A 13,594-nucleotide genomic window follows, 5' to 3' on the forward strand; every position below is an offset into this window, starting at 1 on the left:
TAGGTTTCTGCAATAATTTTAAGAAGTTCACGCTCTGGGTCTCCTGGAGCAACCTGTGCAAGGTGTTGCCATACTGCCCATGCTGCTGCTTACCCTTTTATATTTCATAATTTTATTGAGGATACTGTTGAAAAATTGCTCACAAATGTCATCCCCAGGTCAAGGGCCAGGACTGCCTTGTATTCATTTTTAATCTGCTTAAGTACCTCTGGCAAAACAGCCAATTATGGTGTGCCATGAATTATGGTTTACATGGCAGCAAATACTATGCTCCATGTGGTTCAGTCCACTACCAGGGGAACCATCCCCAAAGGAAGGCATATTGTGAGAACTCTATATTTTTCTTTGGGTCCCATATCCAGAAGCACTAGTTCAAATTGACCTATTTTGTGCAATCCAGAATGGAAATTCGTCCTGTCTGGAAATGTTACCTATTATTGCATTAGTAGTCAATGGACTAATTCGAGGCATCACTAATTGTGGTTTTGGAGCTTGAACAGCCCTTGTTGCTGGGATTGCTGTTATTGTTCGCATAACAACTTGTATTAGTCGTCTGTATAGTGTAACTATATCTGTGTAGATTATACAAAGCTTAGGAGCTGTAAGGTTCCCTGCATCTGGATACGGTGAAAAAGCAGCTGAGACTGGTCATATTGCTCCCTTATTACTAAGGGGACCCAGTCTGACATTTTTAAATGTATGTAGTAGGGCTCCTAGGAACCAGTTCATGTTTTCCTGATATGTTAATGTATTTCAAAATCCTCATATGGTCTATAGTTATTGGCTACTGCTACTTCAGTATATGTGTGAAAAATCTCTGTGTTGACATTTACTGCCGGGAATCTGACCCATGAATAGAATATCTCTGTTCTATACACTTCGTGGGCCTCTGCCATGAAGGTCGCATCCCCTCCCGCTTGTTGTAGCCTATGTTATTGTAACATTTGTGTTAAAGCATGTCTGCAGTTTAGTGGTAAAACCACATTTCCTGGATCAGTCATTTGAATATGTGGGAGTCAGAGAGGGTAACTATTGTGGGATGATGCTTTTAAATATTCAAGCTTGAACAACCTTCATCCAGAAATTAGGGTTTCTTACTTTACTGAGCAGGAGTATTTGCTAACACCACAGACGTATCCAGTTAATTGGTGAGTAGGGCTTTGGGCACACAAAAGAAAAAGTACTTGGGAGATCTATTAAACAAATACCCAAGCTAGAACGTTGGTGGCGCCAGGTTTTATGGTACCGAGTGATATGTTCAACCTCAGAACATGACAACCCTGACTCCCCAAGGAAATTGTGGAAACAGATCTCACACTTTTGTGAGAAACTCTGGCATACCTGCAGTTTAGTGGTAAAACCACCTGTCCTGGATTAGCCATTTTAATCTGTGGGAGTCCGAGAGGGTAACTATAGTGGGGTGATCCTTTTAAATATTCAAGCTTGAACAACCTTCAGCCAGAAATTGGGGTTTCTTACTTTGCTGAGCTGAATTTTTTGCTAACACCACAGACGTCTCTGATTAATTGGTGAGGAGGGCTTTGGGCGCACACAAAAAAAACTACTTGGGAGACCCATGAAATAAATACCCAAGCACACAAAAGAAAAACTACTTGGGCGACCAATTAAATAAATACCCAAGCTAGAACGTTGGTGGCGCCAGGTTGTATGGTACCAAGTGGTATGGTCAATCTCGGAACATGACAACCCTGTCTTTCCAAGGGCATCGTGGAAACAGATCTCACCATTTGTGAGAAACTCAGGCATACCCAAAGAGTGATACAAGATATACTCGATTTGGCATTTCAAACATGTATTGAGGCAGTAAGATTATTGTGCAAAATACATGTGCTGCAATTATTATTAGAAGGAAACAGAACAGAATAATCAGCATTAGGAGAATGGAGAAAAAGTTAAACAATACAACCATTGTGCTATTACATTGATTGAACAACTATGTATATTTATAGCTTTACTCATATCTAGCACTTCCTATCCTAATAGTCATTGGGTGTGCAGATCTGCATTGGTAACTCCAATGTTACCTGTGGGTAGGTTTAATCTAGGAGGCCATTCTTGGCCAGAACAGGACATTGTCCCTCTTAGGAAGGTAGCAGGATTCAGCTGGACTGAAACTTTGGCATGGGGCAACCTCAACAGGGCCAGAGAAAAACTCCTCTGTCTAAACAAAGGTGTGATGTATCTTATATAATAAACATCACCCATGTTTCCGTGCAAAAGCTCTGTGGCGAGTTGTAAGTTGGGGAATTAATTCTCTTTTAATACTGAGGGTCCCTGTGGGCCAACTAGCCCGACAGGTATTTCCAGTATGTGCCAGGGAGCTGTGTTGCAGACAGGTGTTCAGAGGCCATGTCCCTTTTTACACCTCTCTGTAACGCAGCTCTGTGGTGCTTACTGGAGATACCTAGTGGGCTAGTTTGAGCCTAGGGACCCTTAGGATTCAAAGGGACTTAATCGCTCAACTTAGAATGGCCACAGGGCGCGTTTACAAAGTGGTGAAGGGAGGGGATGGGAGGAACACTCAGGATTCAAGGGGACTTTATCCACCAAATTAAAACGGCCACAGGGTGTGTTTGCACACGTCAGCCCCCCTCCCTTCACCAGTGGCGCGTTTTAAGAGATAGTTTAATCCCCCAGCCCTATTATATACTAGGGGCTTACAGAGGAGGTCATGCCAATAGCAGGGGTACCCCAACGCATAGTGTTCCCTAGTGTATGTAGGTGTTTTAACTGTATTCTAAGTGTCTTTTAGCATAGCACTGGCTCTAGGACTGGTTAGTCAGAGTCAGTTACCACCAGTACCCATCTGAAAAAGTTGAGGGTACAGGATGATTTTGCAACAAGGCATCTTTCTGCTCCTCTGTTTGTTCTTTCTGCATGTCTTCCTGCACTTTTCTTTGCCTTTGAGGACTTCTGTTGCTTCATTCTGCATTTCTTTTTATTCTTTCTTTTTTTTTATTGAAAATTTTCATACATTTTTACCTCCCCCGCAGGACAGTTCCCTTTGAATTCGGACCAGGAGCATACTATATAAAAAATCCATAAATTTACAAATCAAGCTTTGTTTGCACAATTAATAATTATTAATAATTAATAAGTAATAAAGAAGGCAAGTGTAGAAAAAATAGAAAAAATAGGAATGGCTTTCCTCATTCCTGCCCACAGGAACTCCCAGGTCACGCGATCGAACGCCTTCTCGGCGTCTAGCAGGAGGAGTGCCATAGGTCCCCCTGCCTCCTCTTGTGTTATCCCCTGGGCATCAAATACAGTAATTACTTTTCTGATGTGTTGTGTCGTGCCCCTGTTTGGGATAAACCTGTGCTGATTCTTGCTGACTAGTCCTCCTATCACCCCATATAGTCTAGTAGCCAAGGATTTTGAAAAAATTTTAACGTCCGAGTTAATTAAGGTTATAGGACGATATGATCCAGGGTCGGTTGGTGACTTGCCCTTCTTGAGAATTATTATTATGTCAGCCCCAGCCCAGCTAACAGGAGTTGATACTCCTTCTTGAGAAACGAGCATTGTATTCATTAGATCCGTTTTTAAAGTCTTAAAAAAAACCTTATAAAATTCTCCTGGGATCATATCCGGCCCAGCAGCTTTGCCAGATGGCAAACTTTGCATGGCCTCCATAATTTCCTCCTCGTCCAGTGGAGCCCCCAGCGGCTCACTGTCAGCCTCAGATAGCACTCTGCTTGGTGTTCCCTCAAGATATCCACTTATATCCTCTGGTAGTCTATCCTGTTCCTCTGTGTACAGTTTAAGATAGAATTTCCTAAAGACCTCCAGGATCTCTTTCTCTTCAGTGACTATGTTACCTTCTGTATCCCTTATTTCCCTGATTTTCCCTCTTGCTTCTCTCTGCCTTGTTCTAACTGCTAGAGTGTGGCCCACCTTTTCATTATATTCGTAGCATCCTTCCCTTCTTTCCTTAAAGATTTTAGCTGCCTTCCGTGATATGCTTTCCTCAGCTGCCGCCTTAGCTAACATAACCTTTAGAGCCTCCTGATCCGCATCTTGCCTGTCCATAATGACCTGGACCAGTTCCTGTTCTGCATTTAACACTGCTAACTTTAACTGCTTTGATAATTCCTTTTCATTTTTCTGCTTAGCCAGGCTGTAGCTCAATGTCTCGCCGCGAACCCTTGCTTTAAAAGCATCCCAAGCATTTCCTATTGCAGTACTACCACTATTGATGTCCCAAAAGTCTCTAATACATGCATGCATACGTTCTACATAGGCTGGATCTACCAAGAGCTCTTTTTAAAATGACCAGGCCCTTGCGTGTCTCCTAAAGCCATCTCCACGGACCGTGAGAATGAGAGGGTTGTGGTCAGATACTATACGAGGTAGTCTCTCGATGTGCATATTGGGGAGCGAAAAAACGGATGCAAAATAATAATCTAATCTTACACAGATTTTATGGGGTGCTGAATAGTAGGAGTACCCAGGTTTCTTTTTATTCTTTCTGTGTGTTTTTTCTTCTTTTTTTTCACATGTCCTACCTCTGTAAGCATAGTTAGAGACTAGCATTTAAAACACCTTAGAAGGGGGCGCTAGAGGGCGCACTGCGGAATGGCCGCACTGTCGTGAGGCTCCCGCTGCCCGGAGCTATTATCCGTCTAGGTATCCTGATTACCATCTCTGCGCCCTGAACTGACCCCACGGATCGGTTGGGATATCGACTGTCCACCCGCGGTCCAACTCCTGAGTCATTCGAAGGTTGCTGGCCGAAGTTATGAGGATCCCAAGTTTCTCCGACTCGCGCTCTGGAAGTCTGATGCCCTCTTGCCCGGCATCACTGCTCATGCCAGTCCGGGGCTCTGCACGTGGGGTGTAGGCCTAGCTCCGCCCTTCTCCGCCAGGCCCGTTCGCTGGTCGGGCAAGACGCTTGGCTCTTCCTTGTTGTCGGACCTATCTCTCGGCTATCCCATCTGCCTGCCCAGATACCATTGCTTACGGAGGCGCAACGGATCTTCTCCTTGGATTCTGAGGGTTTTGCCCCTTGGGCTGGAAGCGAAGACGGCCATTTCTCGTCGTTGGGAGTGGCGAGGCGTGCTGGCCTGCTCGTGCCCCCACGATTCGAGCTGCCTTCTATTTGGCCGGGTCCCTTGTCCGACCTCTATCCTGACTCCTATTTGCATCGGTCCCCCACTGCACCACCGCTATGGGGAAGCCGGACACTAAACAGTCCAAATTGTCCTTTGACTCTGGAGGGGCTAGGCGTGGGACGCGTTTGCTCCAGGAAGCTGGGACTTCGCGGTCCCCCCCCCCGAATGTCGCTGAGAGTGTCCCGCACCCACCACCACCGGACTTTGCCCAAATGATGCAGGAGATGAGGCAGGGGTTCGCCACTATAGTGGACAAAGTGGACAAGATATCGTCGCGCATGGATGCGGTCGTCCAGAAATTGGACGTTCATGAGGAGCGCTTGACGGCGGCGGAACAGCGCATTTCGGACCATGATGACACGGCGGCCACCCATACCACCCAACTGGCGAGAATGGACAACATCTTGCGTGTCATTGCTGCTAAAAACGAAGAGTTGGAAGCGAGGAGTAGGCGCAACAACGTGCGCATTGTAGGTGTCCCGGAGTCCACGAATGTGGGCAAAATGGAGACTTATGTGGAGAGGCTACTGATGGGCGCCATTGGGACGGAAGTTTTCTCGTCCCAGTTCATCGTTGAGAGAGCGCATCGGACGTTGGGGCCTCGCCCGGCCTCTGGGGCTGCACCGCGTCCCATCATTGCGCGCCTTTTGAATTATCGTGATCGAGACGCTGCTCTTCAGGCTGCCCGCACCAACAGGGCTCTCTCCTTCGAAGGGGTGTCTTTTACCATGTACCCCGACTTTACGCCGATGGTGCAGGACCAGCGTCGGAAGTTCTTGGGGGTGAAAAGGAAGCTTCGGGACCTCCAAGTGGACTACGCCTTGCTTTATCCGGCTAAACTTAGAGTGACGCATCAGGCTAAACAACATTTCTTCACCAACCCACAGCATGCTGAGGACTTTGCGAAGCGCCACCAGCGCGAGCGAGCTGCTGCGGATCGGGGTGACGATCGAGATCCGGAGGGTGAACATTCGGCGGCTGAGGAGGAGGTCGCCTGATTCTGGTGACTTTGGACTTTGTCTATCTTCTGTCTGTTTTTCTGGAGTACTGTGGACATGTATCTTTTGTATTGAGGCCTGCTGTCTTCCTTCTCCGTATTTACGGCCTAGCTATCGTCCGTTGTTGGGGGTTTTTTCGCTGATGCGAGGGTCATTTCTGTATTGTGATGAATGAGTGCGTTTTTGCTATTTATTTTTGTGGGGTCGGTATGGCACCGCAGGATGGTGATATTTGGTGTTGCGCTCTGGGCACCCACCCCCCCGCGCTGTGCCTGGGGCCGCCTGATACTTGTTGGCGCGGACACTGGCGTGGCGTGAGGGAGTGGCGTTGTGCACCTCTGGAAGGTTCCCCGGAGGGTGTGCCCAATGTTTACCTTTGTTTTGGATTCTAGTCCTCTGTTGGTTGACTGGTTGTGTGTTGGGGGACGGGGGGGGGGGGGTATGCGTGGCCTGATGGTTGGGGTGGTATCAGGTGGGTGGATGGGGTGGGAATGAAGCTGTCCATGTCGGGACTTCTGGTTCGCTATCGGAACTGTTGCTGTTGTTTGAGTGCACGGAAATGTTGTGGCGCCCGCTATCCAGGCTGTTCCACTTTTCTATCCGGCGGGATTGGCCCTGGGGTCCGTGCTCCCGTCCATTTTGGGCCCGAGTGCAGCGGCCGCCATTTTGGGCTGCCACGTGACGGGGCACACTCTGCTAGCGTAGCATGTGTGCGAGTTGTGGGCCGCGTGCGGCGCGCAGTATGTCCTGAGTGCTTGATGCATGGATGGATTGGTTGGGGGGGAGTTGTTGTGTTTTTGTTTGGATGGTTTGTAGATGACTGGGAAATGTGTGGAGTGTATGTGGGGGTCTGTCCGTGCCCTGAGGCGTGGACCTATCGCTGTTACTGGTAGTTGGATGCCCTGTATTTGTCTGTTGGGTCCCATGGGGCCCTGAATCTGTGTGATGTCGACTGCTGTTGTAGACCAAATCTCGGTTTTGTCCTGGAATGTGCGGGGCCTTAATGATGCCAGGAAGTGTCGTAGTGTGATCCAGTATCTGGACAGGCATGCTATTCATGTTGCTTTTCTCCAGGAGACGCATCTGCGCCCCGCTCCCTCCCCCACTTTTGGCGGGAGGTGGGCTGCGGCCAGGGGGTTTGCTTCCTATTCTTCTTATGCTCGTGGGGTTGTCATCCTTGTAAAAAGATCGCTTGCATTTCAGGAACTTGGATCTGTGGGGGACCCTGAGGGGCGCTATGTGCTGCTGTGGGGACGACTTGGGCAGAACACTGTACTGTTTGTTAATTGCTATGCTCCTAATGTTGATACGCCAATCTTCTTTGTCACTCTGTGGGGTCATGTACTTGCTGTGGATGCTACTCACATTGTGTGGGGGGGTGACTTTAATCTTGCATTTCAGGCCCAGTTGGACAGATCGGAGGGTAGTCCTCAGTACAATGTACAAGCTAGAGAAGTGTTGCGGGGGATAGTGGAAGAGGCTGGGATGGTTGATAGTTGGAGGTACACCCACCCTGCCACCAAGGAGGGCACTCATTACACCACACATGCTCGCTCATGGGCGCGACTGGACTATGTGTTCCTCTCTAGAGGGTTGATGGCTGGCCTACGGGAGGCTACACATCTGGCTCGGACGTATTCTGATCACTGTCCGGTGAAGGTTGTTTTATCCGTCCCCGGGCTGCATAGGCCGCGCCCCCCTTGGCGTTTGTTTCCGACTGCTTTGCTTGACCCAGTGTTCAAGGAGGAACTCGGTGTGGAGGTGGAGGCGTTCTTCCCTAGAAACAAGGGCTCTGTGGACAGCATTGAGGTCATTTGGGAGGCATTCAAGGTTACGATCCGGGGTGTCACTATTTCTAAAAGTTGTGGAGTACTCCGCCTGATTGTTCGGACCCTCGAGAGCTTGGAGGCTGATTTGCGAGACTTGGAGCGCAGGATGCAGGTTGACTCGGACCCTGCGCTTCTGGCACAGTTCCGCGCTAAGCTTTCCGAGTATGAGGAGGAGGCTGCTCGAGAGGCTAAGCATAGGGGGAAATACTGGACGTCGAGGCGATACTGTGAGGGGGAGCGACCCGGTAAGGTCCTCGCTGCCCTTACTAGGCATCCTAGGCATGGGTCGGACGTGTTGGAATTGGTGTCTCCGGATGGCACTCGCTGTCGAGACACTTCGGAGATTCAGCGCACTTTTATAGATCACTATGCACACCTTTACACGACACAGCAGACGGGAGAGACTCGCTACGGCGGCTTCCTCGATGAGTTGGCGCTTTGTTGGTTATCGGATGGTCATCGTGAGTTCTTAGGCAGGCCCCTAGAGGTGGGGGAGGTTAGGAATGCCATCATGTCTCTCTCTAATGGGAAGGCCGCCGGGCTGGATGGCCTTCCTGCTGAATTTTATAAGTGTTATGTGGACACCATGGCCCCTGTGCTCCGTGAGGTGTTTGAGGAGTCTCTGGAGGAGGGACGTCTACCGGGCTCCATGCGGGAGGTCGCCATCACGTCGCTGCTCAAGCCGGGTAAGGATCCGTTGGATGTGGGCTCCTACAGGCCCCTCTCATTGCTCAACTGCGATGTTAAAATTCTTGCGAAGGTCCTGGCGGTGAGACTAGCCGAACTCATGCCCGTTATCGTGTTGCCTGACCAGTCGGGATTTGTGCCCGGCCGTGCTACCTCTCACAATCTTCGCACTTTGTTTTCGCTTGTGTCGACCATTGATCCCACTGTCCCGGTTGCCGCTATCTTTCTTGATGCCACCAAGGCGTTTGACTCTGTTGAGTGGGGCTACCTTATTGATGTTCTTTGTCGGATGGGGTTCCCCAGGATTTTCATCTCTTGGGTTAAGCTTTTATATACTGATCCGATGGCGAGGGTAGTAGTGAATGGGGTGCTATCCCCCTCGTTCCCTCTCACGAGAGGGACCCGACAGGGTTGCCCCCTCTCACCCCTCTTGTTTGCTATCGCCATTGAGCCGCTGGCCTGTAGGATTCGTCAGTTTCATCAGCAGAGCGCCTTTAATTGTCTTCAGCGACAGGTCGGCATTTCTTTATACGCCGACGATGTCACACTCTATGTTAAGGACCCTGAGAACAACCTTAATTCGCTCCTGCGGGAGCTGGTCGCTTTTGGAGGTGTCTCCGGGGTTCACATCAACTGGCGGAAATCTCAATTTTTCCCCCTCACTGCTGCGGTGGCCAGGTTTCCCCTTGACTACCCTCTGGAGTGGTGTGACTCGGAGTTGCGATACCTCGGTGTTGTCATATCCTTGAATAGGGAAGACGTGGTTCGGCTTAACTATGGTGTGGCCATTACTAAACTGGCGGATGATGTCACCAGGTGGATGTCTTTGCCTCTCTCCATGGCCGGTAGGGCGTCTCTTATCAAGATGGTAGTTCTGCCCCGCTTTCTTTATCTCTTTCAAAACCTCCCATATCATCCTGGTGCTTATTTCTTTCGGAGACTTCGCTCTGAGCTCCTGCGGTTGTTCTGGGGGGGCAAGCAGCCACGGGTGGCCTGGGCCACCCTAACGTTGCCTTATGCTGATGGCGGTTTCGACGTCCCTGACTTTGAACTTTATTATCTCAGCGCTCAGGCGCATTATGCTTATCACTGGATGCGCCCCACGCCGTTCATGCCCCAGATCGCTGCTGAGCATTGGGTCGCCCACCCGCTCCCACTTGAAGGGATGGTTTTGGGCAAGGTGTCGGATGTGGAGACTCCTCGCACGACGGTAACGTGCACGGTGGATGCTTGGAAGCGAGTGGCTCATTTGCTAGGCGTTTCCTTTCTCTACTCACCAGCCTTGCCTCTGTCGTATCATCCGGATTTGTCGCTTTTGTTGGAAACGGGGTTTCAGCGAATGTGCAAGCGGCTGGGTGTCCTCACGTGGGGCGACTTGTTTCATGACGGTGCCTTCCGTACGCAGGCTCATTTCTTCGGTGCGGCTGCTTGCTCCCCTCTAGACCTGTTCTACTTTGTCCGCCTGCGGCAGGGCATGCGTGCTCTGCTACCAGACTACCCTTCGGAGCCTGGGGTTACCCTCCCCCTCCACGTGCTGTTGGTTTCAGATGGGCGACACCTGGTGTCGAAATTATATGGGGCTATTCGCCGACAGCGATCGGTCCCGGCCAATCGGGTGCGCGAGCAGTGGGTTGCTGAATTGGGTGCTCCTATTACAGACGAGCAGTGGAAATATTGCTGCGGGCTCACGGCCAATGTTTCTTCTAGTTGTCGCCTTAAAATCATCCATTACAAGTTTGTTCAGAGGTACTACTATACTCCGGCGAGGAAACTACGGTTCCATTTAGCGGAGGATGACAGGTGTGCTAGGTGTCGGGCGGAAGGCGCTGACTTTTTGCATTTGGCTTGGAGCTGTGCGGGGGTATTGGATTATTGGACTCAGGTGCATGAAGCCCTGCAGGTTATGGCGGAGGGTGGGGTGGCGTTAGACCCCTTGGTGATGTTACTTGGCTTCTCTAAGGACGTACCTGCCTCTCACCGTAGATTTGTTGATGTGGCCCTGCTGCTGGCTAGGCGTAGGGTTGCTTGCTGCTGGGGTCGTGGTAGGGTGCCGCGCTTTCAGGACTGGGTGACTGACCTCATATACTGTCAGGATCAATACAATATCTATTCTGACTTGATGCCTGTTCGATGCAGACCAAAGGACTTTTGGAGTCCGCTCCAGGTGTACCTCCTAACCAGGGCTGTGCGGGACTCTGACTCTGAACCTGGGGACCGCGAGGGGATAGGTTGATGACAATATAATAGGCTGGGATTTTACACAACGCCTGCTTTTCTTTCGGTATCGGGAGAGGGGCTGACTGTCTCCTTTCCCTGTGCACTATTGGGGGGTTGTAGTCTCCCTTACGACTGGTGTATTACTGGTAATTCAGAGTGTATCCCGATGCAGCACCTTTATTTCCTGTGTTCCTCCTATTTGAGTCCCCCCTGTCTCATGTGCTCTCAGCTACGGCACTGTATTCACACTGCAATGTCTTATTGGCTTGCCTGCCCATGCTGGATCATTGTATTCTAACCTCTACTGTACATTTCGCCATTGCTCCTTGTATTGACTTATGCCCTGCCCTGTACTTCCTTGTATCTCCTTGATTTTGTTTTTTTTTATTTTTCTTGGCTCTGACGTACCACTGTAATGGCCATATGTAACTGTCTGTTCTGTATGTACAATTCCCTTGAACCTGGTTGTCTCCAAATAAAGGTTTTAAAAAAAAAAAACACCTTAGAAATTAACTGAAAAAAAATAGGTTTCAGGCATGTTACAGTTACAAATTAGCATTTAAAAAACCATGGAAATTCACTGAAAAAAACGTAGGTTTCAGGCACGTAACAGTACAGAATTAGCATTATAGTTAGTTGGGCATTTCACTCGTACAAAACCATTGAATTTCCACTGTTATAGTTAGTTCAGCTACCTATAATTCAACGTCACACATTACATCACTCATGAATGGCCAGTGACATCACTCATGACATCAATGATGACATCTCAAATGACATCACTGATGATATCATCCTTATGATAGAGTGGCAGACCTCCTCTCACCCTAATATAACTTTCGATACACATACTCAAAAATAGAAACTAACATTTTCAAAACAATGGACATACCAATACCACTTACAACACACCTATTTAGTAATTCCAAGATCTACATATATATCTACTCATTAACCAACAGTCCCTATACTGTCACTCAGACATGTACGCACTCATCATATGTACTCATACACCTATACATCCTGTTACACACCGCCACACATCCATAGAGTTACTCACACACATAGTCACACATGCAAAGAATATACAGTTATACACACACTACCATACTTACTTCTACAGAAACTTACAGATACTAACTCTTTTAAACAATCCCTTATAGAAACACCTCCTTATTTGTACAGGATCTCTTCCAATCTCTCACTCTCACACATACTCACTTATATACACCAATACTCAGATATACTAGTTTAAACATATGTAGTTACTCATAAAGACACTCTTCAGACAGTCATTCACTCACTAACACACCCATACACACACTCATCCACCTATTCAGTCCTGCACACATGCTGTCTTCAACACATAAAGTGAGTCTCTCATTCATGCATCTATACACTAAGTAATATCCCCCACCGAACCATACAGACCACTCATACTGATACTCAAAAAAACAACTAAAAACCCATATAGACACTCATTTAGCTACTCACCAACCAATGCATAAAGTGAGAGACTGATACAGATATTTACATATTTAAACATTACTCACTAACCCATGTATTCACTAAGATACACTTAGTGAGTCAGTTAGACAATCAATTTTACAAAAAATCATCCATTTAGACACTTATATACCCATGTATACTTACATCAACCTTGAGATATACGTATATAAAACATATCTAATTTGCAGAAAAACACACATTCACTGGATGATGTCATCAGTGATGTCATCAGTAATGTCATCAGTGATGTAATTTGAGATGTCATCAGTGATGTCATGAGTGATGTCACTGACATATCATGAGTGATGTAATATGTGACGTATTCAGCAGTGCATTGCAGGCACGCGAGTTATAGTTAGCTGAACTAATTATAACGGGGGAATTTCAATGTTTTTGTACGAGTGAAATGTCCAACTAACTATAACGCCCCTAAAACCTATGTTTTTTTTCAGTGAATATATATATATATATATATATATATATATATATATATATATATATATATATATATATATATATATATATATATATGTATATATATATATATATATATATATATATATATATATATATATATATATATATATATGTAAAAAAAATACAAGTTGCCTCCAAATGACGAGGCAACATCTCAGCGTGTTCAATCCATTTTATTTCAAGGACTGTCTCAACCAAGTAGCAGGACACAAACATTGCCAAATACGTTTTGGGCGTATAGGCGCCCTTGATCACTGGTGCAGGAAACCCCAAAGCAAGAGCAGTCCACCTTAGCACAATAAATGTCCCGCCCATGTGGGCATGGCCGCAGAGAATTCTGGTTACTGTGGTCCACTCCCAATCAAACCCCAGTGGGCACCAAGGGGTCTCCATATTCACAGTCTTACCTAGATGGGTATGCATTGCAGGGAGGTAAAGGAACAATTCCACCCTCCTCAGAATGGACGCGCTGTTCCAGAAATGCTTCTTAGTATACTGCACTCCAGACGCGCTTGTTATGCAGTGTGGCCCTATCTCGGCCGAGCCAGCTGCTATGTACAAAAAAAACACGAATTTCCTCCAAATGACAAGGCCACATCCCAGTGTGTTAAATCCATTTTATTCCAAGGATTGTCTCAACCAAGTAGCAGCACACAAATATTGCCAAATGCGTTTTGGGCGTATAGGCGTCCTAGATCACTGGCACAGGAAACCCCAAGGCAAGAGCAGTCCACCTTATCAC

This window comes from Lissotriton vulgaris, chromosome 5, assembly GCF_964263255.1.
Source record: "Lissotriton vulgaris chromosome 5, aLisVul1.2, whole genome shotgun sequence".
NCBI classification, from domain to species: domain Eukaryota; kingdom Metazoa; phylum Chordata; class Amphibia; order Caudata; family Salamandridae; genus Lissotriton; species Lissotriton vulgaris.